We start from the raw sequence: 27,743 nt of genomic DNA on the forward strand, positions 1-27,743 counted from the left end.
GTTCAAACAAAAACAGAAAATCGCAAGAAGTTACTTTTTATTAGTTAATAACTTGTAAAGACATACAATTCAATTTATCTCAACAGCTCTAACATAGTAAAATCATTCTCATAATCTGCCTCGTATTTAATTGGTGGACAACTTAAACAAAAAGCGAATACTAAAAAGGCTCAGCAAGCCAGAAGTGTGTTTTTTAATTCTCAGTTCTGATGAAAGCTTACATCTGAAACATTAACTTCCCTTTTTGTCTTTAATAGCTATTTGATCTGTGTATTTCCGGTAAGTTCTGTTATCAGGATGAAATTAAACTGATTAAAGTGGTGGAAACATAGTTCAAACTGGACAGAATAAAGGGTTGAACAGGATGACAATTTTAATATTATGTAAGACAGACAACCAGCAAATACAGACAGGAATTTTGGAAGTTACTTTGTATTAGTTAATAACTTGTAAAGACATACAATTCTATTTATTTCAACAGCTCTAACATGCTAAAATCATTCTCATAATCTGCCTTGTATTTAATTGGTGGACAACTTAAACAAAAAGAGAATAGGAATGTGGAAGATGGAAAGATGGAAAATCCAAGTTTTTCTTTTCTCCATCCAACTGTGTGAAATTTGTCTGAGATACTCAAAATGCACATTGCATTTCCAGACCTATCCAAGAATAAAATGATAGACTTCCAGATCTGATGGCATCTGCCCACCTTGTTAGGAATCAGTGATTTGTCTTTTTGCTGCATCCATGGCTTCTGAGATATCCTAAGCAAGGCCTTAAAGTTTATTTATTGTGACTCCTTTTCTGTTAGGTTTCTGCCCATTAACAATTGCTGAGTTCTCAGTATTCCCAATTTCATACCATAACTGTGCTCCATTTCAGTTTTTTTCTGTTTCTGCCCTTGCCCATGCAGTTATAATTTATATTCTAAATGTCAGCAAAGTGCATGCAAAATATGTATGATGTAGCAGTGGGAGAAGCTTTTATTGGTGAAATCTACCACCATATGTCAATGATACTACAGACTGTCTATTTTTGAGCTTCTTGTTCAAATATGGAGGGTGTGCATCAATGCCAGCATACTCCTTTGTTTGAGAGTTTCATATTATTTGGAAAAATACATGAACTCCAACTCTGACCAAGTCCAGCATTCAGCAATACATTCTTTCATCTTCAATGTTGCACTTCAATGGGAATCTCTTGTATGGACATCAATAATGGACGTGTGCAAGTTGTCAACTGTGCCAGAAGAATGAATGCATAATCGGCCTTAGTATCATATCACAATAAAAGTAAACATATGTAGAAGTGTGTGCATTTAGATGCAACATATGAAGGTCCATATGTGTGATGGGAATGCATGCAAACAAGTGGGCTAGGTGTCACATGATACATTATTAACTTTGCACTTAAGCAGATGCATAACACCAGGGAGAGAAGGTGCACAAGAGGAAGAGTTCCTGACCTAAGTCTCCTCACAGCAGCCAACGAGAAGATAATGGAACATGATCAATCACCGACAATAAAGCTGGACTGGTAAAAAGGAAGGATAGTATGACAGCAAGCAGAATGGATGTGATGAGATAGGCTGCACTAAAGCTATGATGATTCTAAATGTGATTCCTTTTGTTCTCCACTGCATCATTCATGTCCCAGTTTGTAGCCTGGAGAGAAGCCCAAAGTCTGTACCTTCGGAATGAAGAAGTGAGTTATCTAGAGGATTCACCTCCTCAGTGCAGCTACACCCACATAGTCCACAGAGAGGGTACAAGTAAATTCAGGAGCATAGTTTTGTGAGCACAGCAACTGAGGAAGCATGCAACAACCAGGTCCCCAGGGGGTCAGAGGACAGCTGGGGTCACAACCTTTTTAAGACCCACATTGATGGCAGGCCTCGGGTTATGGCTATAAGAAACCTGTTGACCATGCAGCAGAGCCAGGGGAAAATGTTGCAAACATATCAGGGATTAAGAGCAGTTTTGGGTGGGATATGGAGATGTCCATACCATCCTGATTTGAACTATACGTCAGATATTAGAGTGCATGGCTTCACCCATGGAGAATCTGGGAACTGCCATGAGGAGACAGATTGAACATTCAATCGGAGTTGCATTCCATTACTATAGCCAAGGACTTGGTTTGCACTCTCTGGATGAGAGGGAAACAATGAACCTTCATCTAAAAGCTGCTTTGACTCATGAAGACAACCTTATCCAAATTGAGGAGGCGTTCATGCTCTTGGCCTTTGAAATTCCATGCATGACACCTCCAGGGTTAACAGCCCCTCCACCATTGACCCTAACATTTCCACCTCATTCACCATTGGAAGAGATCCTCAGTAGCCCTCAAGTTCCCATGCCTCCACAAGATCCAATCAGCAAGACACAAGAACAAGAAGCAGCACTGGTACAGTCATTGACATTCTGGAGAAAGTATTGTGGGAAGAGGCAATGAGCATGATTGGAATAAGGAAATTCCATATACCCCAGAAAGAGACAGGGGTAACTGTGGCCTATTCAGGTACCCATAGCCACACTATTTGCATGGAGAAAGTGGAATGGGTTAATGGAGAAATTGTTCAAAGTGAGAATGAGCTATGTCAGGTGGACAAGGTAGTAGTATCATAGAGATTTTAGCGGGTGAGAACTGTTCAGGCCTCCTTTCAAGAATAAAGACTTCATGGATGCTTCTTCACCAGTTTGTGTATTCTAAGGCAAGTGATTCCCATGGCAGTAGGGTTGCTGCTTTCATATAATTAGATTTTCTGGGTGTCATTGTACCATTTCCTCTGCCCACCTAAAGACCATTTGCTACTGTGGAGCTTAGAGCAGAGCACTTATTTAGGGAGCATTGTGTCAGGCATGAAGGCAATGTGGCCTACACATTACAGCTGGTCATGCACAAGCTGTACATCAATACTGGAAATATGAACCTGGGGAAGGATGCTCACATTGGTACGTCTATCCTGCCAATGGATGTACGGGACTTTGCGAAGGCAGCTGATGATAACCTTCCAGGGTTCTGTCTGCTGTACATGGTCAATGCATATAAGAGAGTGGAGCCATGGCTAATGTGTGAACCATGAGCTTGGTACTGGGTTTGATGTCTCAGACTTCAAACACTGTGTTTCTCAGTGTTCTGAAGGGTGGAGTCAGTGTTCATTGTCAACATCTGCTGATACTGAGAGGAGGTTTCTGAGATACAGTAAAAGATCCACATTGTTCAGGGGCTCATCATGAATTTTGATTATTGGGCCAGTGTTATGTGATAGGAGCATGCTGGCATAGAATCTTTGCTGGATGTTTAGTCTGAGGCCCATTCTCAGGAAAAGCAAATATATCTAGTGGATGCACAGTAAATGGGAGGATATTGACAGAGATGAGACACCATGGAGTGCATGTTCACAGATCCTTCTAGTGGCAGGACAGCTAGATAAAGTGGTGAAGAAGGCTTATTAAATGCTTTCTTTTATTGGATGAGGTATAGAATTCAAAAGCAGGCATGTAATACTGGAACTGTATAAAACACTGATTAAGTCACATCTGTAAGTTTGTGTATAGTTCTAGTCATTGCAATACAGGAAGGACAAAATTGCTTTGGAGAGAGCCGACAAGGGATTTACAAGAATGTTACCAGCTATGAAGGAAGATTGACTAGGAGTAATTTCCTTAGAATAGAGGAGGCTGAGAGGTGATTTAATTGACATGTACAAAATTATGAGGGGCACAGACCGAGCAGACAGGAAAGACTCATTCTCCCTGCAGAGAGGTCAATTACTAGAGGGCACCAATTTAAGTGGTTGATAAAAGGTTTGGAGGGGAAATTAGAATGAGCTTTTTCACTCAAATGGTGGTGATTGTCTGGAATTTGTTGCCCATTATATAAGGAGAATGAGAAACCGTCATGTTTTTTACTTGGATCTGCACCTCAGTCCTGTTAACCTGCAGTGCTGTGGATGAGGGGCTGCAAAGTGGGGTTATTAAACTTTTTTTCCTTTTATTATCTGTCAGCCAATATAGACACAACAGGCTAATGGCCTCCTCTGTGTCACTAGATTTCTACGAATTTGTGAATTTCTATGAATTGTGACTATTCCCTCTACCCTCCAGCACTCTGAATTTAACCATCAGGATGCCTACAAAAATAACACCACTCCTATCCTTTAAGCCCATCATCCTTGTTTCAATCCTTGCTTTGAACAATTATCTGACCTTATCGAATACTACACCCAGGATACTAGATTCTTCCTTTCCTGCATCATGGCACCATCCTCTCACCAATTTCTCTCCACAGCACTCCCTGCACCCAAACACCGTGTCCACCAACCCTTCTCTCCATTACAAACCCTGTATCTGAACACCCACCACTTTATGCATAGTAGTATTGACATCAGAAATACATATGATCAGATAGTAATATCAGAGTAACATGTTTAAGTAGTGAGATTTAGAGGGAATAGAATCTCTCACCTCGTTTAAAGACAAGCTGTAAAAAAAAGTGCTTTCATACAGTCTATGGACTCAAGCAATATACTTTAGGAAGCTAAGTAGTCCTAAACCCAAACATGCAACAAAATACAGTAACAGCAGAAAAAGCAAAGAGAAGCAAAAAAATCAGCTACTGAAATAGACCTCAAGATTAAGAAGAAAAGAAAAGTAATCAAAGACTTGCCAGGAGGTTGGGACATTGCAGGAGTTGCAGAAAGCTGGAAACTAGATAAAGACCAGGCAATGGATTCAGTAGACAATGACTCTGAGCAACAATAGCAAATGAAGAACCAGCTGTAGGGCTCAGGAGAAATACAGAAGGCAACCTGCCAATTCCACAAACATTCCAGAGCATTGAGGGACCATATCAGATCCAGTAGTGGGAAAAGTGGAAGAAAAAGTTAATCAGGTACACAGCTGCTTCTGGAATAGATAAGAAAAGCCTGAACAATCAGGTCCGTTCATTACTTTTTGCAGTGGGCACCATTACTAATGATGTATCTGAAAGACAGTGCATTATTGAGAATGCAGCATCATTTGAAGAGGTAGTATGGGTATTTGTTGAAACTGAACTTTTAAATAGATGAATTTTATAAAATGAAACAACAACTAGGGGAAAAGATTAATTAATTATCATTATAAGCTGACCACAAGTTACACTTATGAAGTGTTGAAAAGAAAGGGTTGTTTCAGCACCAGATTGTGGTTGGGGTGACAGATGAGATCTTATCAGTCCCCTTACAAACTAGAAAATATTTAACCTCAGAGAAAGCAGAAGAAATCATTAAGGCAAATGGAACTAAAGAAACAGAACATTTGAGGGGAAGCTGGAAAAATTCAAACGAGGCAGTTAATAAATTGCACATGAGAACTGCAGGCCACCAAAATAGGGAAAGATGTGTCAAGAACTATCAAGTATTTCTGATGTGGCAAGATCAAGTACACAAATGTGAAAAATGTCAAGCTGGGTAGTGGAGTCCCACAGTTGTGGAAAAATAGATAATTTTTAAAAACAGGTAGTTCTTCTATAACGTGATGGCTGCATTCTTGTGCAACCCCTCATTATAGAAAAATCATGCTTTAGAAACAGCGCTTAAAGTGTTGGCGATGTAATCACATTACAGCCAACACATGTTTTAAAAGTTCACGCTTTAGAAATAATGTCCCCAATTCGTCAATTGTGTTACAACAAATTAATGTTAACGAGATGCACATTATAGCAGAACGACTTGTAAACTATTATTCAAAAATGCTGGTAAGTAGCAAAAGGAGAAATTCTTAAAGCCACAAGAATAATGAAGAAAACTTTTATAAGACTGAAAACAAATATTGGAGTGTTAAACTATAAGTAAATGGACATTTTCAGACTTTAATTAAAAAGTAGAGCCAGTGTTTTAATATTACCAGATCAACTTAAATGGCTAAAACAAATTAAATTGCAAATATCATCTGTAAAAATTGCAAAACCTTGAGGAAGCACCAGTAAAGTACAAAGCTAATTCATGGCAAAACTCAGATACAAAAGTAATTTCTCTAAACAGAAAGATACGCTAAAAACCGATATTGATCCAAAGCCTTGGTGAGATTGCTGTTGTTCAGCAAATAGCTGACATTCAAAGTGTATTCCCAAAATTGTTCTCAGGATGAGGCAACTTAAAGAATAAATACCACATCTCTCAACAAGATGATACTAAATCAATTTGCTTATACATGCCAAGAAAAATCCTTGAACAATGTTAAAGAAAAAAGAAAAAGCATGCTACAATAAAGTGTGATCTCACCGAATATCATGCCAACAGGATGGTGTTGAGGTAAAGCTAAATTACTGCGGATGCTGGAAATCTGAAATAAAATCATAAAGTGCTGGAGAAACCTAGCAGGCATGGTCGCTACTGTGGAGATAGAAACAGAGTTAGCATTTTGGGCTTGATATGACTTCTTCAAAACTGAATGGTGTTCAGGTATGGTTATGGTCCCAGAACCAAATTGTTCTATTAGAAACTGTGGATTTAGGTCAGTTAATCAAAGCAGTGAAATATGAGATCCACTTAATGGCTTTAGTGGATGACAAACAAGCAAAACTAGCTGAGAATACAATATATATCAAACTAGATGCTAACTGGACAATTATCTCGATATGAAATCACCAACGTTCTAACTACATTTATTCCATCTTCCTTTTGAAATAGCTTCAGTTCCAGAGCTTGTTCAAAGAATGATGTCCAACACATTAGAAAGCATTGATAATGATAATACGTCACATGCAATACTGTGCTAATGCATGGATCCACAAAAACTGAACATGACCAAAGTGCTGGCTTCCAAAGAATGCAAGTCTAGCATTTAATAAGAAGCAGAATGAGAAGTGTGAACTTGCAAAATGTACAATCCAATTTATTGGACGTATCACTTAAGCCACTGGAATCACAAATAATCCACAAAAATGAAAGCTATATGGTCATTTCAATGGCCTAAGAAATCATAGAATGTCAAAGATTCCATAGTACGGTCAATCAAGTGAGTAAGTTTCTATTGAATTTGGCAGAGGTTAAAGAGCTTTTATGACAACTTTTAAGACAGAGCCAGCCATGGTGCTGAAACATCATGCTTATACATGACAAGATTTCAAATAACTCCTTATCTCTTCAGGAATGTTAGGGAACTATGGCTCAACTTTACTGACTGATGCATGCATTGTCTGCACGATTTAAGGCTGTGTTTATCAAGTGCAGAAAGACAGAAATTGTAGACAAGTCTACTATAGCTTCAGATCACCAAGAGACAAAATAATATTTTGCTGTAATTGAAAAATGAACTTTAGCAGTTACATCAATGTGTGAAAAATTCAAATTATGTGATGGGGATTATCTTTCAAAATTGAAACTGACCATAAGCCATTGGTCATTATCCTGAACACAAAAAGAATTATTGACTTGCCTCCCAGAATCTAGCAGTTCTGCTTAAGACTTGAGAGGTATGATTCAGTTACTGACTATGTACAAACAAAGTCCCAAACAACAGCAGATGAACTATGAAGATTACCATTGAAATAAATGGAATGAGAAGACTTGGGGTTGAATGTTCCCCTTTTTTGGCTGTGTCAATTTCAGACAATTTCATGGAGGGTTTCCCTCCATGGTAACTTCTCTCACACTGTTCTTAACTGCTCACTTTATTAATGATGCATCTAGTCTCCATGGCACCACTAGATGCAATCTTACAACCAACACAGGCAGAAGTGCTTGCCAGTACCATGACCTTCTGGCAGTCATACTATGGGTGCCATATTTAAACCCCATTTCAAATGCTGCAAGACAGGCAGTGCCTTTAGCATGCTATGCAATTCCAAATGATGTGCTAAGAGAGGCAAGTTGGCATTATGCTTCACAGACAGGGTCTTATCCTTTTCCATCACTATTTTAAAACCAATAGAATTATGGTCGCTGGTCCCAAAGTGGTTCCTCACTGACACCTCAGTTACCTGTTCTGCCTTATTTCCCAAGAGTAGGTCAAGTTTTGTACCTTCTGTAGAAGATACATCCACATACTGAATCAGAAAATTTTCTTGTACATACTTAACAAATTCCTTTCTATCTAAACACTTAATAGTATGGCAGTCCCAATCTATGTTTGGAAAGTTAAAATCCCCTATCATAATCATCCTATTATTCTTACAGATAACTGAGATTTCCTTACAAATTTATTCTTCAATTTCCCTCTGACTGTTAGGGGATCTACAATATAATCCCAATAAGGTGATCATCCCTTTTTTATTTCTCAGTTCCACCCAACTAAATTCTCTGGATGTATTTCTGGGAATATCCTCCCTCCGTACAGCTGTAATGCTATCCCTTATCAAAAATGCCACTCCCCCTCTTTGCTTGCCTCCCTTTCTGTCCCTCCTGTAGCATTTGTATCCTGGAACAATAAGCTGCCAGTCCTGTCCATTCCTGAGCCATGTTTCCATAATTGCTTTGATATCCCAGTCCCATGTCCTAACCATGCCCTGGGTCCATCTGTCTTCCCTGTTAGACTTCTTGCATTGAAATAAATGCAGTTTAATTTATCAGTCCTTCCTTGTTCTCTGCTTTGTTCCTGCCTGCCCTGTTTGCCTCACTTCTTTTCATAACTGTAGCAGTTTCCAATTGATCTCTTTCCTCATTATATCTGTAGGTCCCAACGACCCCCCCACCCACCCCCGGCCACCTTACTAGTTTAAATCTTCGCGAGCAGCGGTAGCAATGATCCCTAGCAAAGAGGATTGAGGGCAGAGCGGTAGACTTGATCTATATGGACCTCAGTAAGGTGTTCAACAAGGTTCCCCATGGTGGACTGGTTAGCAAGGTTAGATCTCACGGAATACAGGGAGAATAGCCATTTGGATACAGAACTGGCACAAACACAGAAGACAAAGGATGGTGGTGGAGGGTTGTTTTTCATACTGGAGGCCTGTGACCAGTGGTGTGCCACAAGGATCAGTGGTGGATCCACTACTTCTCGTAATTTATATAAATGATTTGGATGTGAGCATAAGAGGTACAGTTAGTAAGTTTGCAGATGACACCAAAATTGGAGGCGCAGTGGACAGCGAAGAAGGTTATCTCAGATTACAACAGGATCTTGACCAGATGGGCCAATGGGCTGAGGAGTAGCAGATGGAGTTTAATTTAGATAAATATGAGGTGCTGCATTTTGGGAAAGCAAATCTTAGCAGGACTTATACACGTAATGGTAAGGTCCTAGGGAGTGTTGCTGAACAAAGAGACCTTGGAGTGCAGGTTCATAGCTCCTTGAAAGTAGAGTCGCAGATAGATAGGATAGTGAAGGAGGTGTTTGGTATGCTTTCCTTCATTGGTCAGAGCATTGAATACAGGAGTTGGGAGTCATGTTGCAGCTGTACAGGACATTGGTTATTGCGTGCAATTCTGGTCTCCTTCCTATTGGAAGGATGTTGTGAAACTTGAAAGGCTTCAGAAAAGATTTAGAAGCTTGCTGCTAGGGTTGGAGGATTTGAGTGAAAGGGAAAGGTTGAATAGGTTAGGGCTGTTTTCCCTGGAGCGTCGGAGGCTGAGGGATGACCTTATAGAATTTTATGAAATCATGAGGGGCATGGATAGGATAAATAGACAAGGTCTTTTTGCTGGGGTGAACGAGACCAGAACTGGAGGGCATAGGTTTAGGGTGAGAGGGGAAAGATGTAAAAGATATCTAAGGGGCAACGTTTTCACACAGAGGATGGTGCATGTGTGGAATGAGCTGCCAGAGGAAGTGGTGGAGGCTGGTATAATTGCAACATTTAAACCGCATCTGGATGGGTATATGAATAGGAAGGTTTGGAGGGATATGGGCCGGGTGCTGGCAGATGGGACTAGACAGGGTTAGGATATCTGGTTGGCATGGACGAGTTGGACCAAAGGGTCTGCTTCCATGCTGAACATCTCTCTGACAGTAACCTGGACGTCTATGTGAATGCGTAGCGTAGAGAAGTCTGAATTTTATGGTTCTTTAAATAGATTGGTATTGGTCCTGACATGTATTCCAAGGTGCCGTTGTTACCTTTGCCTTCTATGAAGTGACAGATTTTGCAACAAAGTAATGGCATATTTTAGAGATAGAAATGTAGTTATTATCTACTTTCTGCAGCATATCTTTAATTATTAATCTCTATGCATAAAGTATGTGCCATATGCTAAAATAATTGAAATTATTGCTTGAAGGATAAATGCTCAATGTTTCAGAATTCAAGTATGCACTGGTAACAAACTGTCTAACTTGTTCTTCTGGTATTGTGCATCACAAATATTAGTGACAATTTAAGTGATTTAGTTTATTTCACTCATTTTGGAAGATCATCACCCAGAATGTAGAATGAAAAGGAGTATGGGACCATATCTATAAATGCATACTACAGTACAGCATAATAACTAGAAAACAGCAGTTGTTTCTGGTTGCACTGGATTATACCATATCTTGACATTGCAGATGTTTTCATAATTTCTATATGTATAAATATTTTACAAAAATACAACCATTTGTAAAGTAACTTCATACAATTTGCATATGCATCAGCAGCTGTGTAGGAAATGTAATGGGACAATTAACACCTCCAATAAATGCGATGTATAACATGGTTGAGCATCATTTGTGTATTATATAAAGTTTCAATCCATATATTATCTATCATAGGTTACTTATAACATTGTTTTGTCATCAATCTGTATTAAGAATAAGTAATTAATTCCGATAAATGCGAGGTGCTGCATTTTGGGAAAGCAAATCTTAGCAGGACTTATACACTTAATGGTAAGGTCCTAGGGAGTGTTGCTGAACAAAGAGATCTTGGAGTGCAGGTTCATAGCTCCTTGAAAGTGGAGTCGCGGGTAGAAAGGATAGTGAAGAAGGTGTTTGGTATGCTTTCCTTTATTAGTCCTTTATGAGTACAGGAGTTGGGAGGTCATGTTGCGGCTGTACAGGACATTGGTCAGGCCACTGTTGGAATATTGCGTGCAATTCTGGTCTCCTTCCTGTTGGAAAGATGTTGTGGAACTTGAAAGGGTTCGGAAAAGATTTACAAGGATGTTGCCAGGGTTGGAGGATTTGAGCTACAGGGAGAGGCTGAATAAGCTGGGGCTGTTTTCCCTGGAGCGTCGGAGGCTGAGGGGTGACCTTATAGAGACTTACAAAATTATGAGGGGCATGGATAGGGTAAATAGGCAAAGTCTTTTCCCTGGGGTTGGGGAATCCAGAACTAGAGGGCATAGGTTTAGGGTGAGAGGGGAAAGATATAAAAGAGACCTAAGGGGCAACCTTTTCACGCAGAGGGTGGTACATGTATGGAATGAGCTGTCAGAGGAAGTGGTGGAGGCTGGTACAATTGCAACATTTAAGAGGCATTTGGATGGGTATATGAATAGGAAGGGTTTGGAGGGATATGGGTCGGGTGCTGGCAGGTGGGACTAGATTGGGTTGGGGTATCTGGTTGGACTGAAGAGTCTGTTTCCATGCTGTACACCTCTATGACTCTACAATTAGAATAACGTCATAAAACTGCTATGCATCAATATCTGGATGACTTGAGTAATGAAGGTGAACCAGTTACATACTGTAACCACAAATTTAACGTTTTTTAATTCTTGGGATGTGGGTGTCACTGCTAAGTCCAGAATTTATTTCCCATTCCTAATTGCCCTTGAATTGATTATCTTAAGCCATTTCAGAGGGCAATTAAGAATCACCATATTAAATTTGCAATCGTCACTTATACCATCATACATCACAGATAAGGTCACCATGGTCAAATTTTCAGTAAAGTGCTACCCCTCCCTTTGACTAGCTGCCTATCCACAGGAAATCTCGCCTGAAAGCTGGTTGGCTCCAATTCACAAAATCAAACGAACCAACAATTCACACTAGAGCTGCTCTCAATTGTTCTGTTAGAGGGGCTGAAAGGAGAAACAGAATTAGTACATTGTGTGTAATTTGGTCAGTGCCAAAGATTCCCTATTTAAGTAACAAATCATTGGCAACATTCCTTTAAGACATACTGTACAGCCTTCTTTCCCTATGAATGTTGCCATTGACATTATTCATTGCATGAGTTTGTTGGCATTGTGGTTGACAAATTGAGTGATTGCTTGGAAAGAATAATGAAAGCAAACTTAATCACATCAGGAACATGATACAGACTGGTCTCAAGCAAATTAGTGGGATGCGTCCCAGGGGAAGTGCTAGATAAACCTGCTATTCTAAAAAGAATGAGAACTCAACCAATTCCAGTTACATCTTTTCAAATGCTAGAGGGGGCAGAAACGCGTAAGTATTTTATTTTCTGGTACGGCTTCCATTGTTACTAGGATATTTTATAGTTTTCTACTGAAAAAGGGTTGAAGCAATTGCGAAACCAATAAAATAATAAAATTCAACAATAATCTGACATCACAGACTGTCACCACTTGGGGAGCACATACCTTTAAATTGCAAGGTAAAACAAGGGTGTCATGGAAAAATAAAATATACTTCATGTATTTCTTCTTTTCATTTCACTTCAGTGTGAACATTGTAGAGCAACATAAAAGCAATGTGTCAAAACTTGCTGGCAAAATAATAGCTAGTTTAACATGTATATCGCAATCAGTATGTAAATCATTTAAAGTGTGATAAAGGAGAGATTTGTCCATAAATGCAAATCAACATAAATTGCTGAATGATTTGCACTATTCTGATAGTAACTTAATCAAAATGGCAGCTCACCCTCAACTTGTTTGTTAATTTTGAGTAATTATTGAATGTCTATATTAATTACTTGCTGCAAAAAGATGGGGTTGGTTCTTAACGGTATTAAGTCCTTATTAAAAATGAAATTTATTTTCCTGTAATGCTACTGAACCTTTCCAGCACTGAATGGGAAAAGCTGAAATAACAGCATGATTCTTACTGATGGTAAATTGTAGTTAGAACTTCCTAAAAATTAACATTTTAAAATATCTTACATTTTCTTTGTCTTTTCTCTCATCATTGAATTTTCTTTCCCACTGTCTCTTTCTGCATGTGACTTCTCTTTCTGCATGTTGGTGAAGATTGGGGTAGGCTTACACATAGTCTCAATGACAGAAATCAGATGCTGCTCTCCAGCAAGATATAGTCCCCGGCTCTACAGAGATATTTGCTGACATTATTAACCTCTCCTTGCTACAATCCGAAGTCCCCTCTTGATTCAAGAAGACCACCATCATCCCAGTACCAAAGAAAACACATGAAGTGTGCCTTAACAGCTACTGCCCAATGGTTCTGTCTTCCATAATCTTGAAGTGCTTCAAGAGGCTGGTCATAGCCTACATCAACCCAAGCCTCCCAGCCTGCCTCGACCCCCTACAATTTACTGACTGGCAAAACATATCCACAGTGGACACCCTACATGAACCCTGGAACATCTGGATAACAAGACAACTACACTAGGCTCCTACTCATTGAGTACAATTCCGCCTTCAATAATATAATCCCTACCAGACTAATCTCAAAACTTCAAGACCTAGGTTTCAGCTCCATCCTCTGCAACTGGATCCTCTGCAACAACTTCCTAACCCACAGACTGCAATCAGTGAAGATAGACAACAGAATCTCTTCCACGGTGATCCTCAACACTAGCAACCCGCAAGGACGTGTTCTCAGCCCCCCACTGTATTCCCTGTACACCCACGACTGTGTAGCCAAATTCTGTATGAACCCCCTCTACAAGTTTGCTGACAACGTCACCTTGTTGGTGAGGTGGAGCTGGTGTGGAGGGGGTCGAGAGTGTCAAGTTCCTCGGAGAGACAATAGCCAACAATCTATCATGAACCTCCCATGTAGATGTGATTGTCAGGAAGGCACAACAACACCTCTTCTTCCTCAGGAAGCTTAGGAAATTTAGCATGTTCATAAGGACCCTCACCAAGATTTACAGAAGCACCACAGAAAGCATACTATCCGGGTGCTTAATGGCCTGGTACAGCAACTGCTGTGCCCAGGACCATAAGAAACTACAAAAAGTTGTGTGCACAGCCCAGACCATCACGGAAACTAACTTCTTATCCATGGACTCCATTTACACTTCTCGTTGCCTTGGAAAGGCAGCCAACATCAGCAAAAGTAATACTTTCTTCAACCTATTCTGTCACACAGAAGATATAGAGGCTTGAGCAATTGCACCAACAGGTTCAAGAATAGCTTCTTCTGTGCTGTAATTAAATTGCTGAATGGACCTAACTTCAAATAATGTTGATCTTATTTTGTGTGTCTCCTGTGCATCTGTAAGTTTGTATGCCTCAGTCTAAAAGCCCATGATCTGCCAGTACTGTTCAAAAAACAAAGCTTTTCACTGTACCTAGGTACATGTGACTACAATAAATCAAATCAAATCAAACCAAACTGTCTTGAGAGGAAGTTCCATTTTAGAGACCTTCGGTCATTCGGATGACTGGTAGGTTTGTTGGTCCAGCATCACGATTCTTAGCAATGATGCTAGAATCTATGATATAGGGTAGTGAGAAAATCATGTGACTATAAAGGTGAATTCAAATATACTAAACAAAATTGTATTTGAAAGATCTCTTCTGAATTCATAGCCAACAGGGCAATTAAAAGAGAAATCTTGAATGTAATATATTTGCATTCTTAAACAAAATTGCTGAAGTTCCACACAAGAGGCTGTTACACATAATTAGGGCTCATGAGATTCAGAGTAGTGTACTGGCCTTGGTTAAGGATTGGCTAAAATTAAGAGAAATTACTTCATTGAAAGAGTTGTGAATCTTCTGAATTATTCACTTGAGGGAATAGTAGATTCTCTGTGTTAGACTACATTCAACTTAGCGAGCAGTAGTTTTTATGGCACAAAAGGAATTTAGAGATATTGAGAAAGTGTGGGAAGGTGGAACTAAGACAGGAGACCAGCCAGGATCTTATTGAAAGATGAAGCAGTCTTTTAAGCAGTCTTTTAAGCCTAATAGCTTGCTTAAAAAAAAGTGTGTTATCACAAGGCTGAATTAAGAAGCATTGCATATTAGTGCTTCCATACTCAAGTCATTATTTTTGGAAAGATATCTGAAAAAAATTTACATCCTTACTGAATTAAAGGGAAAGGATAAACCTGGCAATTGTAGTCCTGTTGGTTTAAAGTAGGTGGTCAGGAAGAGTTTTGCACTCATGACACAAATTAGGGATAGTCTTCACTTACCTGAATGAGCGTTGCTCCAATAAATCTCAAGAAGCTCATCCAGGACAAAGTAATCTTCTTGATAGGCACCCTATCTACCACCTTAGTAAATCACTCCCTTAAAAGCAAATGCATGTGCAAGTGAACCAGGGATGCTATTTTGGGCACCAGCGGGACCTGTGGTGGTACTGATGCTAATATCATGCATATATTTCTCAATATATGCTGCTGACCTATTCCAGATTGGAATAGTTAACCCTCTAGTCTTATGTAGATTCAGATAGATTTACAAATTGAAGTATATTGTATTCCATTTCTGCACAGAATTCTGATGAGTAGATTGCAGACAGTTTTGAAACTAATGTGATATATGCAAGGAAGACACATGCTTTGTCATTTAGTGCATTATTCTGTGTCAAATGAAACTTGTTAAGTGAGCTGTAGATTATTGTGATGTGATTTGGGCAGTTTGGAAAAAAATGCTAAGGCAATGCAATTCCTTCTGTTGTTTATTCAAAGATGTTCCAAATTAGTACAAGTTACTACCTGATGGATTATTACAAACAAATTAAGAGATCTCAATTAATTTGACAGCTTGTTCATGCAGATTATTTTTAGAATTATTTTGCTAACAGAGTTGGTCTGTACAATCCTCTTTCTGTCTTCATGTACGACATTCTACTTTCTATTAATACTTTCTTAAATGATTAAAACAAATGTAAGTTTCAAATTACTTCACTGTCAGCAGAAATTTTCAAAATATTTGCATTATCCTTTTAAATTTAGTGTTAAAGAGAGTGGGCTATGATTTTTCTCTTATTTTGCTTTTAAAGAGTGAAAGATATTTTTAGCGTCTACTCATATTTGCTTTGTCTTAGTAACAGGGTTGGGGAAAAGGGTATGTAAGAATCATTCCGTATTATGTAGCTAGGTTCTGCTGGTTGGGTTCTTGGCTAGTTGCCAGCACTGAACAAACTTCCACCTTATAAATGGTTGTGTTACGGTTTTCTCCTCAACACAAAACACAGGAGGACTCAGATATGCAGGTTAACTTCATGTTTAATTGAAGTCTTGGAGTAAATGAACAGCATCCTATGAGGAGGCAGGGATGGCCGTGGCTGACGAGGGAAGTTAAGAAATAAATAAAGTCAAAAGAGAAAAAGTATAACATAGCACAGATGAGTGGGAAAACAGAGGACTGGGAAGCTTTTAAAGAACAACAGAGGATTACTAAGAAGGAAATACGCAGAGAAAAAATGAGGTACGAAGGTAACTGGCCAAAAATATAAAGAAGGATAGTGAAAGCTTTTTTAGGTATGTGAAAGGCAAAAAAATGGCTAAGACTAAAATTGGACCCTTGAAGACAGAAACAGGGGAATATATTACGGGGAACAAAGAAATGGCTGAAGAATTGAATTGGTACTTCAGATCTGTGTTCACTGGGGAAGACACAAGCAATCTCCCAGAGGTAACAGTGGCTGAAGGACCTGAACTTAAGGGAATTTATATTTGCCAGGAATTGGTGTTGGAGAGACTGTTAGGTTTGAAGGTTAATAAGTCCCCGGGGCCTGATGGTCTACATCCCAGGGTACTGAAGAAGGTAGCTCAAGAAATCGTGGATGCGTTGGTGATTATTTTCCAGAGTTCGATAGATTCGGGATCAGTTCCTGTGGATTGGAAGGTGGCTAATGTTGTACCACTTTTTAAGAAAGGAGCAAGAGAGAAAGCAGGAAATAATAGACCAGTTAGTCTGACCACAGTGATGGGAAAGATGCTGGAGTCAATTTAAAGGATGAAATTACATCTGGATAGCAGTAACAGGTTGGGCAGAGTCAGCATGGATTTATAAAGGGAAAATCATGCTTGACTAATCTTCTGGAATTTTTTGAGGATGTAACTCTGAAGATGGACAAGGGAGATCCAGTGGATGTAATGTACCTGGACTTTCAGAAAGCTTTCGATAAAGTCCCACATAGGAGGTTAGTGAGCAAAATTAGGGCCCACGGTATTGGGGGCAAAGTAGTGACTTGGATTGAAAATTGGTTGGCTGACAGGAAACAAAGAGTAGTGATAAACGGCTCCTTTTCAGAATAGCAGGCAGTGACCAGTGGGGTACCGCAGGGAGCAGTGCTGGGACCGCAGCTTTTTACAATATACGTTAATGATATAGAAGATGGTATTAATAGTAACATTAGCAAATTTGCTGATGATACAAAGCTGGGTGGTAGGATGAAATGTGAGGAGGATGTTAGGATATTACAGGGTGACTTGGACAGGTCAGGTGAGTGGTCAGATGCGTGGCAGATGCAGTTTAATGTGGATAAATGTATGGTTATCCACTTTGGTGGCAAGAACAGGAAGGCAGATTACTACCTAAATGGAGTCAAGTTAGGTAAAGGGGCAGTACAAAGAGATCTGGGTGTTCTTGTACACCAGTCAATGAAGGCAAGCATGCAGGTACAGCAGGTCGTGAAGGCGGCTAATAGCATGCTGGCCTTCATAACAAGAGGGATTGAGTATAGAAGCAAAGAGATTCTTCTGCAACTGTACAGGGCCCTGGTGAGACTGCACCTGAAATATTGTGTGCAGTTCTGGTCTCCAAATTTGAGGAAAGATATTCTGGCTATTGAGGGAGTGCAGCGTAGGTTCATGAGGTCAATTCCTGGAATGGCAGGACTACCTTATGTTAAAAGATTGGAGCAACTGGGCTTGTATACCCTTGAGTTTAGAAGACTGAGAGGGGATTTGATTGAGGCGTATAAGATTATTAAAGGATTGGACACTCTGGAGGCAGGAAAAATGTTTCCGCTGATGGGTGAGTGCCGAACCAGAGGACACAGCTTAAAAATAAGGGATAGGCCATTTAGGACAGAGATGAGGAGAAACCTCTTCACCCAGAGAGTGGTGGGTGTGTGGAATGCTCTGCCCCAGAAGGCAGTGGAGGCCCAGTCTCTGGATTCATTTAAGAACGAGTTGGATAGAGCTCTCAAGGATAGTGGAATCAAGGGTTATGGAGGTAAGGCAGGAACAGGACACTGATTGAGGATGATCAGCTATGATCATATTGAATGGTGGTGCAGGCTCGAAGGGCAGAATGGCCTACTCCTGCACCTATTGTCTATTGTCTATCCTGACTGATACTTTGTCCCAGCTGTATTCCATGTCCTGGGTCATATTGCATTGTGGACTTTGTCTCACAACATAGAAAAATGAAGGAAATGCTCTCAACTAAGTTTTGAAGATTACCTGCCTTGTTTTGCGAGATTGCAGTCTTTTCTGCGACGTGTTTTGATTTTGGCTAAATCATGGGAGAAGTCCTTTTCACGATCTGTCTCAAAATCAATATCCAATTAATCCAGTCATAGCATTGGGTCTACCCACAGCCTTTTCCTTGTGCTATGCATTGCAAGGTGTGAGACATTGCTTTCCTGTTGCCAGTTTTATCCTGAAACTTTTTATAGCAATTCTTACAGCTCCTTATTTTCCTTATCCAGCTGTCAAGCACACAGATCTGCACACAGGTTAACTAATTCCAGACTTTTCTCTACCTCTATTGTTCACTTCATGACCTATTTTGTAAGCCTGTCAGGAACACATGAAATTTCTACAATTTCCAATACAGCTCCTGCTATGGATGATCCTAACTGTCCCATTAAGCTATCAGTCACATATTAAAATATTCCATTGTGACTTCCTGGTTTACTCAACATGTGTCTAACTATAATCTAAGATGTCTGCTTCCCAGCTTCTCAAATTTAAAACCATTTGAACCTCAACTTCAGAGGTAGGTTCTTTACGCAGAGTTGTGAATGCATGGAATGCGTTGCCAGCTGTGGTGGTGGAAGCAGAGTCATTGGGGATATTTAAGCGATTGCTGGACATGCACATGGATAGCAGTGAGTTGAGGGGTGTGTAGGTTAAGTTACTATATTTTACATTAGGATTAAATCTCGGCACAACATCGTGGGCCAAAGGACCTGTTCTGTTCTGTACTTGTCTATGTTCTATGTTCGGTGATATTCCACTCCTGATACCATTGTCCATTTCGGGGGTTTGTGATCAGAGTTACCGAATACAGGCAGTCGATAATGTATAGTTTTTTAAAACTAGTTTATTGAGTTTGTCAAAAACAGAAGCTTTGAAATGATGTTTGTTAATTAGAGAAAGAAGATATATAACTGCACTAGTTGAGGATGGCTCGCTGATATGAGAGGACACACAGGATGTTGATGTGGTATGTATCATTCTCATTAAAATTGTGAAGGCAGCATCCTGCTTTCCAGGTGAAGTGTTAGGGGACTCTTCCCTGGATCTTCCTCCTTCTCTTCTGGTCCATCTTCCATCTGGAGAAGACAGCTGACAAGCATTGCTGCCTGCCAGGAGAGAATAAGGAATGGCTTTTGCCCCAAACACATGTTGGTGTACCCCATTTCTGGGGGTGGTAACTTATGTTGTGTCAATCAATTGTCTGAATCCTTTTGGCCAACAACTATGGGACAGCTACTCATAACATTGGATAACCATTGTTCCCTTATGCACCTCTATTTGAAAGTGAGTTTTCATTCCTTCCAAGAACATAAACTTATTTCTGGAAGCATTGAATTCAACAGGGTTATAATAGAAAATGTTGTAGATGTTTTATTGTCTAATTCAGAAACATATTATATTTAAACTGATGCTTTTTCAGCTCAAAAACCCCTCTGAAAATTGTTACAAATTATAAACTGTCTGCATTTTGTAACCTGATCACAACCCCCTCCCCCACTAAAACAAAGACAGCAGCTGGCTTCCTCTATCACAGAAGTTACTTGACGTCCTAAGTTACAGTACATAGATTTTGCAAAATTTACATTCCACCTTGCTTGCCTTTGAATTCTACCGATTTAGAAATTTTGCATTTCTGTTTTCCATCAGACCCAAACCCATCCCTTTTTGGGAATTACACATGCATTTGTTCTCATTAATATTGTTTCAATATCAGACAATAGAATTGTGTTGTTCAATGATACTCCAATGTACTTTGCTATTGAATTCTAGGATAATAATAATAACTACATTTTACCAAAGTTCACACAATAAATCATGTCGTGTAATAGTTTGTGGATTTGCATCTTCAATTTCTCAATGAAAGTTTATCAATTCTTGATACATTATTGAAGAGAAATGGAAAAGATGTTGACAATGTCACACATGGGGTAACAAAACCCCAAAGCCTCTCTGACTCCCTAGTAACTGGACCATAAGACTTGAGTAAGGCATTTGAATAGTTAAAGCAATAAAACCCACAATATTATTGTGTCAGTATCTTTAATCTGGAAAGTGGCCGCATTTAGGAAAGTATTAGGTCTCTCTGATATTTGCAGCTCCAGCGGATTCTGAAATTTAGGGTGACAGCAAAATGGCAGAATTTTCTTTTAATGCATGGGCCAGAGAGAATGGCTGGATACTGCACACAAAATAAATGTAGGGAGAGAGGATGACATGACTGTTACAGAATTTTATAATTTTTATGATTACTTATAACTATACAATACATAGCACAGAATCAGCCCATTTGGCCCAACTCAACAAAACCTCCTTCCATTGCTCTTACTTTCTCCCAATCTGACACCATGCAGCACTCCTTGCTTTAACTTGTTTGTTACATTTCTCAAAACCACAGCTTTAAACAAAACAAAATTGAGCAAATCAGATTTTCCCGTTATAGCTATTGTAAAATCCATAGGTAGGTTATGACCTTTCTCATTGGAAAGAAACATTAAAACATTATATGCAGTTAATTGAAATGCTATACAATCTTCTTCAATTCCTATATTCTTAAAATGAGTAACTTTTAAAACAAAAAGAATTAAAAATATTTTTAAAAACTCTCATAAACTTGCTTGTTTCCTGTACTGCTCCCTGATAATCCCCACTTGCTAGCTCCCTCACAGAGCCTCCCACTCACCACCAACCTCCCTGGCCTTCCTGCTCGTCAATTTCCTTCCCATCTCTCCCATTCACTCCTGCCATCTCTGACCATCCCTCTCTTTGACCCTCCTATTGGCCAACCTACCTGGTAGCCAATCCTGCTTGCCCACCCACTTGCTAACCTATTCCTCCTCACTTCCCTACTCTTTACTGTGTAGCCTGTGCTACTCACTCATTTCTCTCCCCAGTGCGCATACTCAATGCCTCTCTTACTGACCACTTCCATTCTGCACTCACCCTTTCACTTGCTGCTTCCCTTTTTTGAACTGTCCCTGAGTGAGGGCTCAACATTAGGACACCAAGAGTGAGAATGTGAATGAGGAAGTGAGAAGGGCTCCAAATTAGAATGATGCGAGGAAAAACATGAACTGGAAAGATGGCAAATGGTGGACAGGATTGGGTGTAGGCTGGTCGGAGAATGGGAAGGAATTAAGTGGCAAGTTAGAGGGTTAGCGACCAGACGGAGGAAGAAAAATGACAAGTGGTAGAGAGCAGAAAAGAGATGGGCAGTGAATGGGAAAGAGGCAGTCCATGGGAAGGTGTTGGCTGCCGAGATTTGGGGACTTTTGTGGGATAGTTGTAATGTCACTGGAGAGGCTCAGGCTAATACTCCAGAGATGTGGGTTCATGTCTTATGAGCACAGTTGATGGAATTTATAAATCTGCAATGAAAAGCTAGTCTCAGTAATGATACCATGAAACCACCACAGATTGAAACCACTGTGATGATACTGTGGCTTTAAGATGTGTAGTTTGTCTTGGTTCTTTTTTGAAGAGAAGTTTTAAGACAGGTTGAGAGCTGTCTATTTGAAACCAATAAGCAGTTTGTAAGGCCTTGGTTTTTTTCTCTAAATAGAAGCAGCCTGCATGGGTGGGGTCAAGCTCCCTTTAGTTTTTCAGTAGCAGTTGCTGGAGTCTTGAAACTTAGTTTGGAAGCCTCAGTACACCTCTTCCTACTATGCTGTCTCTCTCTCGCTGAGTTTTCTCATGATGTTTTTCTCCTGGACTGGAGAATTGCATGTGAGACAATCTATTTTATTAAATATGCGTTTGCCAAGGGTGTATGCATGGGTTGCAACTATATTGGAACAATTACTGTTTAGTGGTTAACTAATCTATTGTTTTGTTAAGTTTTACAGTAGAGTTAAGTTATGCCAATTTCTTCTTTCTTTTGTTGTCTTTTAACTATAGTGTATGAATAAAGCGTGTTGTGCTTCAACCAGAACACAACACCTCACACTTGTCTTTAAAATAAGAAAAATTAGGGTCTAGGCTATCTTCTTAATATATTTTGAGGGGGATTGGTCTGGTCCATAACTGGTTCACTAATATCCTTTAGGAACTCTGCCATTCCACCTCTTTTGGCCTACATGTGGCTCCGGATCTACAGTAATTGTTCTAGCATGAGTTCTCTGGCCAAATGTCTAGGTTATTTTACAATTGATTAGTAGATTGTACTGTACATGCTCCAACCTTCTCACAGGTAACACATAACTACTGAGATGATTTAAACAACAGCTTATCTCAGAGGCTCATTTATGTATCCATTAAACCTTGGTTCTGTAGCAATGCAGTTATATTTTGACTACCCTCTGAAATGGCCTAACAAGTCATTCAATTAGCAATGGAAAACAAATACTGGCCTTGCCAGAGAAGTCCACATCTCATGAAGGGATAAAGAAAAAAAATAATACCATTGGCCTAGATATTCTTGATGCATAACTGTACTGCAGAGATTTTTTAAAAGTCTTTTTGCTTTGAGTGCAAGAAAGGGTTTCTACTCACTTTTATTCCAAGGTGGTGCTAATCAGGTCATGCAATGCTACATAGCCCCAGCACAAAACAACACTAAAGCAGAAGTCCCAATGCTGCGTACACATGCCAGTCTCTTCATTCGATATAATGAAACTGAAAGATGTAGCATCAAATAGGAATTTTGTGCATTCCTTATTTCTCCATGAATGCACTATGTCTTCCCCAAATACATCAATTTTATCTGCTTTAAACAGTCTAAGTGGCAGTCCAATTGGATTTGTTTATGACTACAGGTTGTTCTCGTAATAACGCGTGTTTCATCACTGCGAATTGGCTATAACATGAATGACGAATTATGGACATTGTTTGGATAGCGCAAACGTTTTACTGATCGGGTATAGTGATTTTCTATGACGATCTTCTACAGTGTGATTTTCTTTAGTGGTTTTTCATAGTGCAATTTTCTATAGCATGAGGTTGCAGAGGAAAGTAACTGTTGTGTTACAGCAGAATGACCTGTAGCATATTCTGCAAAGAACAGCTGGTTCACAAATTGTCTGAATTCACCAACAGTTGGAGGCCATGAAACAAAGAGTTGTAACATAGAAATAATGATGGAAAAATGGAAATACAAACATTAGATAAAAATTTAAAACGTTAAAATGATAAACAGAACCTAATGTAAACATGTTGCGTGTTCCAAATTGTTACATCTGGGGATGTGGGTCAAAATTATTTGACAATGATGAGTAAGAATAAATGGAATTCAAATAATTTACATGCCTTTTATCCACTGTCTTTAAATAATTCCCGGCAATATTTCTGCCTCTAACCACTGAATGCTTTACTTTTGATGCTTAGCATTATTTAGCATAATTACATTCCAGTGAATTATACTGGATTAGAATTTTATCTTCATGCCTTTGGGATATTGAGAAGCTTGTGATTAATTAATTTCTACCACTTTAATCTTGCCAGAATGCCATCTATCAGTGCCAAATAAGGAAATTCTGGTATACTGTTTGCATTTTGTCAGATGGAGGTTAAGTACCTGTCCACTGAGAGAGAGGGCAAGTTAAATTAATATTTGAACAAATACTAAACATTTGTATGGCTAAAAGGAAAAGCCAGAAGATAAGGTGCATTTTGGCATTTGTTACACATGGGCTGAACCCTTACCTGCTGACAGAATTTCACAAGGTAGGAAGAAAGTTAAAAGCCAGTACCTCAATGGTAATAATCTCTGAATTACAACTAGTCCAATGTGCAACCAAATAGAGTAATAAAACAAGCTGATGTGTGGTTGGAGAAATGTTGAGGAGAGAGGACTTCAGATTCTGGACATTGTGAAGGACCTGTATAAGATGGACCAGTTTCACCTTGACAGGAGTTTGACTGAAGTCCTTGTAGTTAACTAGTTATTTTTTATTCATTTGTGAGATATGGACAACATTTATTACCTGTCCCTAATTCCACTTGCAAAGATGGTGGCAAGCTGCCATTTTGAATCGCTGCAGTTCATGTACTATAGGTAGATCCACAGTACTCTTAGGGAGGGAATTCCAGGAGTTTGACCCAGCGATAGTGAAGGTACCGCAACATAATTCCAAGTGAGGATGGTGAGTGGCTTGGATGGCAATGTACAGGTGGCAGTGTTTCTATGTTGTCCATGTCCATCCATGTCCTTCCAAATGGAAGTGGTTGTGAGTTTGAGTGGTGTTGTCTAACAATATCTGCAGGTTGTCTTATAGATGGTACACACTGCTGTGGTGGAGATGTTCGATGTGGTGTCAATCAAGAGGACTGCTTTGTCCTGGATAGAGTCAAGCTTCTTGAGTGCTGTTGGAGCTGCACACATTCAGGCAAGTGGTGAGTATTCCATCACACTCCTGACTTATGCCTAGTAGATGATGGAGAGGCTTTTGGGAGTCAGGAGGTGAGGTTTTTGCTGCAGTACTCCTAGCCTCTGACCTGCCCTTGTAGCCAATGTGTTTATCTGGTGAATCCAGTTGAGTTTCTGATCAATGGTAACCTCCAGGATGTTGATAGTCAAATTTCAGTGATGGTAATGCCATTGACTGTCAAGGTGTCATTTGGATTGTCTATTATTGGTGATGGTCATTGCCTGGCATTTGTGTGACGCAAATGTTACTTGCCACTTTCAGCCTAAGCCTGGATACTGTCCAGATCTTGTTGCATTTGAACATGGACTGCTTCAGTATTTGCAGAGTCACAAATGGTGGAGAACTTTGTGCAATCATTGGCCAACATCCCCACTTCTGACCTTATGATGGAGGGAAGGTCATTAGTAAAGCAGTTGAAGATGGTTGGGCCTCAGACATTACCTTGAAGAACTCCTGCAGAGATGTACTGGAGCTGAGATGACTGACCTGCAAAAACCACACTATCTGAGATTTGCCGATGATTCCAATTTTGCTTGGGCTTCTTGATGCCACACGGTCAAATGTGGCATTGATGTCGAGGGCTGCCACTTCTACTTCTCCTCTGGAACTCCGCTCTTTTGATCATGTTTGACCCAAGGTTGTAATGAGGCTAGGATCTGATTGGCCCTGGCAGAACCCAAACTGGGTATCACTAAACAGATTATTGCTGAGCAGGTGCTGCTTGATAGCACTGTCGATAACAGTTCCATCACTTTACTGATGATTGAGAGTATTCCGAAGGGGTGGGAATTGATTGGGTTGGATTTGACCTGCATTCATAAACAGGCCTGGGCTTTTTTCCACATTATCAGATGTGACGATGCTACTCCTTTAACAAGGTTGTGTTGTCCTTGGTTGTTTTCAAAAGTGGTGTACAAGGCAGAATTGCCAGGACATTTGGATCTATCTTTCAAGATTTTAAAAAAAACTTGCCCAATGAAAGGGGAGTGGCCAGTTGTCTGAGCTCAGCTTTTCTTCAGTGTGGTTCAGTTTTTAGAAGTCTGGCTGTTCAGATCTGCCGGTCAGTTGTTAGCTGGGAATCCAAAAGAAACAGCTACATGGAAGAAGGTGTTCCATGCTGAACATCTCTGCCATCTCTCTTTTGTAAGACCCTGGGTTTGATTTTTACACTTTTTGGCAAGGGGTATTTATGGGGATTGTTGCAAGAATTTCAAACAGCATCATTAAGTTGGGATAGTCTGCTGGGTTTTCAGAGATTAAGTTATTCCATATTCATTCTCTTTTGTTGGTATTTCATTCAGTAATCTTGCAGATAAGTTGATTCGTTTAAAACTAAGTGGTAGGCCCAGCTGCATTGCTTCTGGAATTTCCGCTCTACACTTCTTAAAACAGCGAGCAAAGTTAGGGTCTGAGCTACTTGAAGTGCTTTGAGGGGGTTTGGCCTGGTCCATAACACAGATAGATGCCAGTATTGTAACTGTACGGAAAAGATTGGCTAGGATAGCGGCAGATTCTGGAACACAAGTCTTCAGCGTTACTGTTACTAGTGGGGTACTGCAAAGATCTGTTTTGGGGTCCACTGTTGTTTGTCATTAATATAAATGACCTGGATGAGGGCATAGAAGGATGGGTCAGTTAACTTGCAGATGACACTAAGGTTGGTAGAGTTGTGGAAAGTGACGAAGAATGTTGCACGTTACAGAGAGTCATAGATAAGCAGCAGAGCTGGGACGAAAGGTGGCAAATGGAATTTAATGCCGAAAAGTGTGAGATGATTCACTTTGGAAGGAGTAATGGGAGTGCAGAATACTAGGCCAATGGTAAGATTCTTGGTCATGTCGATGAGCAAAGAGATCTTCGTGTCCAGGTACATAGGTCCTTGAAATTTGTCACCGAGGTTGATAGGGTCGTTTAGAAGGCATACGATGTGTTAGCTTTTATTGGTAGAGGGATTGAGTTTCAGAACCATGAGATCATGCTGCAGTTGTACTAAACTCTGGTGCGACCACATTTGGAATATTGTGTATAGTTCTGGTCACCGTATTATAGGAAAGATGTGGAAGCTTTGGAAAGGGTTTGGAGGAGATTTATTTGGATGTTGCCTGGTTGGAGGGAAGGTCTTATGAGGAAAGGCTGAGGGACTTGAGGCTGTTTTCGTTAGAGAGAAGGTTGAGAAGTGACTTAATTGAGATATATAAAATAATCAGAGGGTTAGATAGGGTTGGACAGTGAGAGCTTTTTTCCTCAGATGGTGGTGGCTAGCACGAGGGGACATAGCTTTAAATTGAGGGTTGATAGAAATAGGACAAATGTCAGAGCTAGTTTCTTTACTCAGAGTAGTAGGGGCGTGGAATGCACTGCCTGCAACAGTAGCAGACTTGCCACCTTTAAGGGCATTTAAATGGTCATTATATAGGCATATTGTTGAGAATGGAATAGTGTAGGATAGATGGGCTTCAGATTGGTTCCACAGGTCGGCGCAACATGGAGGGCCGAAGGGCCTGTACTGTGCTGTAATGTTATTTGTTCTATGTTCTATTGCTGGAATGTTGTCAGGACCATTGCTTATGCAGTGTTCAGTGCTTTGAAACTTTCCTTTATATCATGTGGAGTGAGTTGAATTGGCTGAAGACTGGTATAGGTAATGCTGGGGACTACTGGAGGAGGCTGAGATGGATCATGCACTTGTCACTTCTAGCTGAAGAGGCTGATGGAGAAGAATAACGTTAATTTGACAGGGAGAAACACCAGAATGTAGCGTTAGAAATGAGTTATAGGGAAGGTGATTGCCTAGTGTATTATTCACTGGACTATTAATCAAGATATGCAGGTTATGTTCTGGGAATCTAGGTTCAAATCCTGACATGGCAGATGGTGGGATTTCAATTCAATAATTTTTTTAAAATGGGATTAAGAGTCTAATGATAACCATGG

The 27,743-nt window shown here is 39.9% G+C and overlaps 1 long non-coding RNA gene across 2 annotated transcripts in view; it reads left to right on the forward strand.

Moving 5' to 3' along the window:
* Positions 1-27,743, forward strand: part of LOC140481369 (uncharacterized) — a 45,245-nt gene that overhangs the window by 1,546 nt on the left and 15,956 nt on the right. For both annotated transcript variants that reach the window (XR_011961510.1, XR_011961511.1), the window contains exon 2: positions 24,645-24,774. This is a non-coding gene — a long non-coding RNA (uncharacterized lncRNA). The remainder of the gene's footprint in view (positions 1-24,644; positions 24,775-27,743) is intronic.

The sequence above is a fragment of the Chiloscyllium punctatum genome, chromosome 9, assembly GCF_047496795.1.
Source record: "Chiloscyllium punctatum isolate Juve2018m chromosome 9, sChiPun1.3, whole genome shotgun sequence".
In the NCBI taxonomy this organism is placed as follows: Eukaryota; Metazoa; Chordata; class Chondrichthyes; order Orectolobiformes; family Hemiscylliidae; genus Chiloscyllium; species Chiloscyllium punctatum.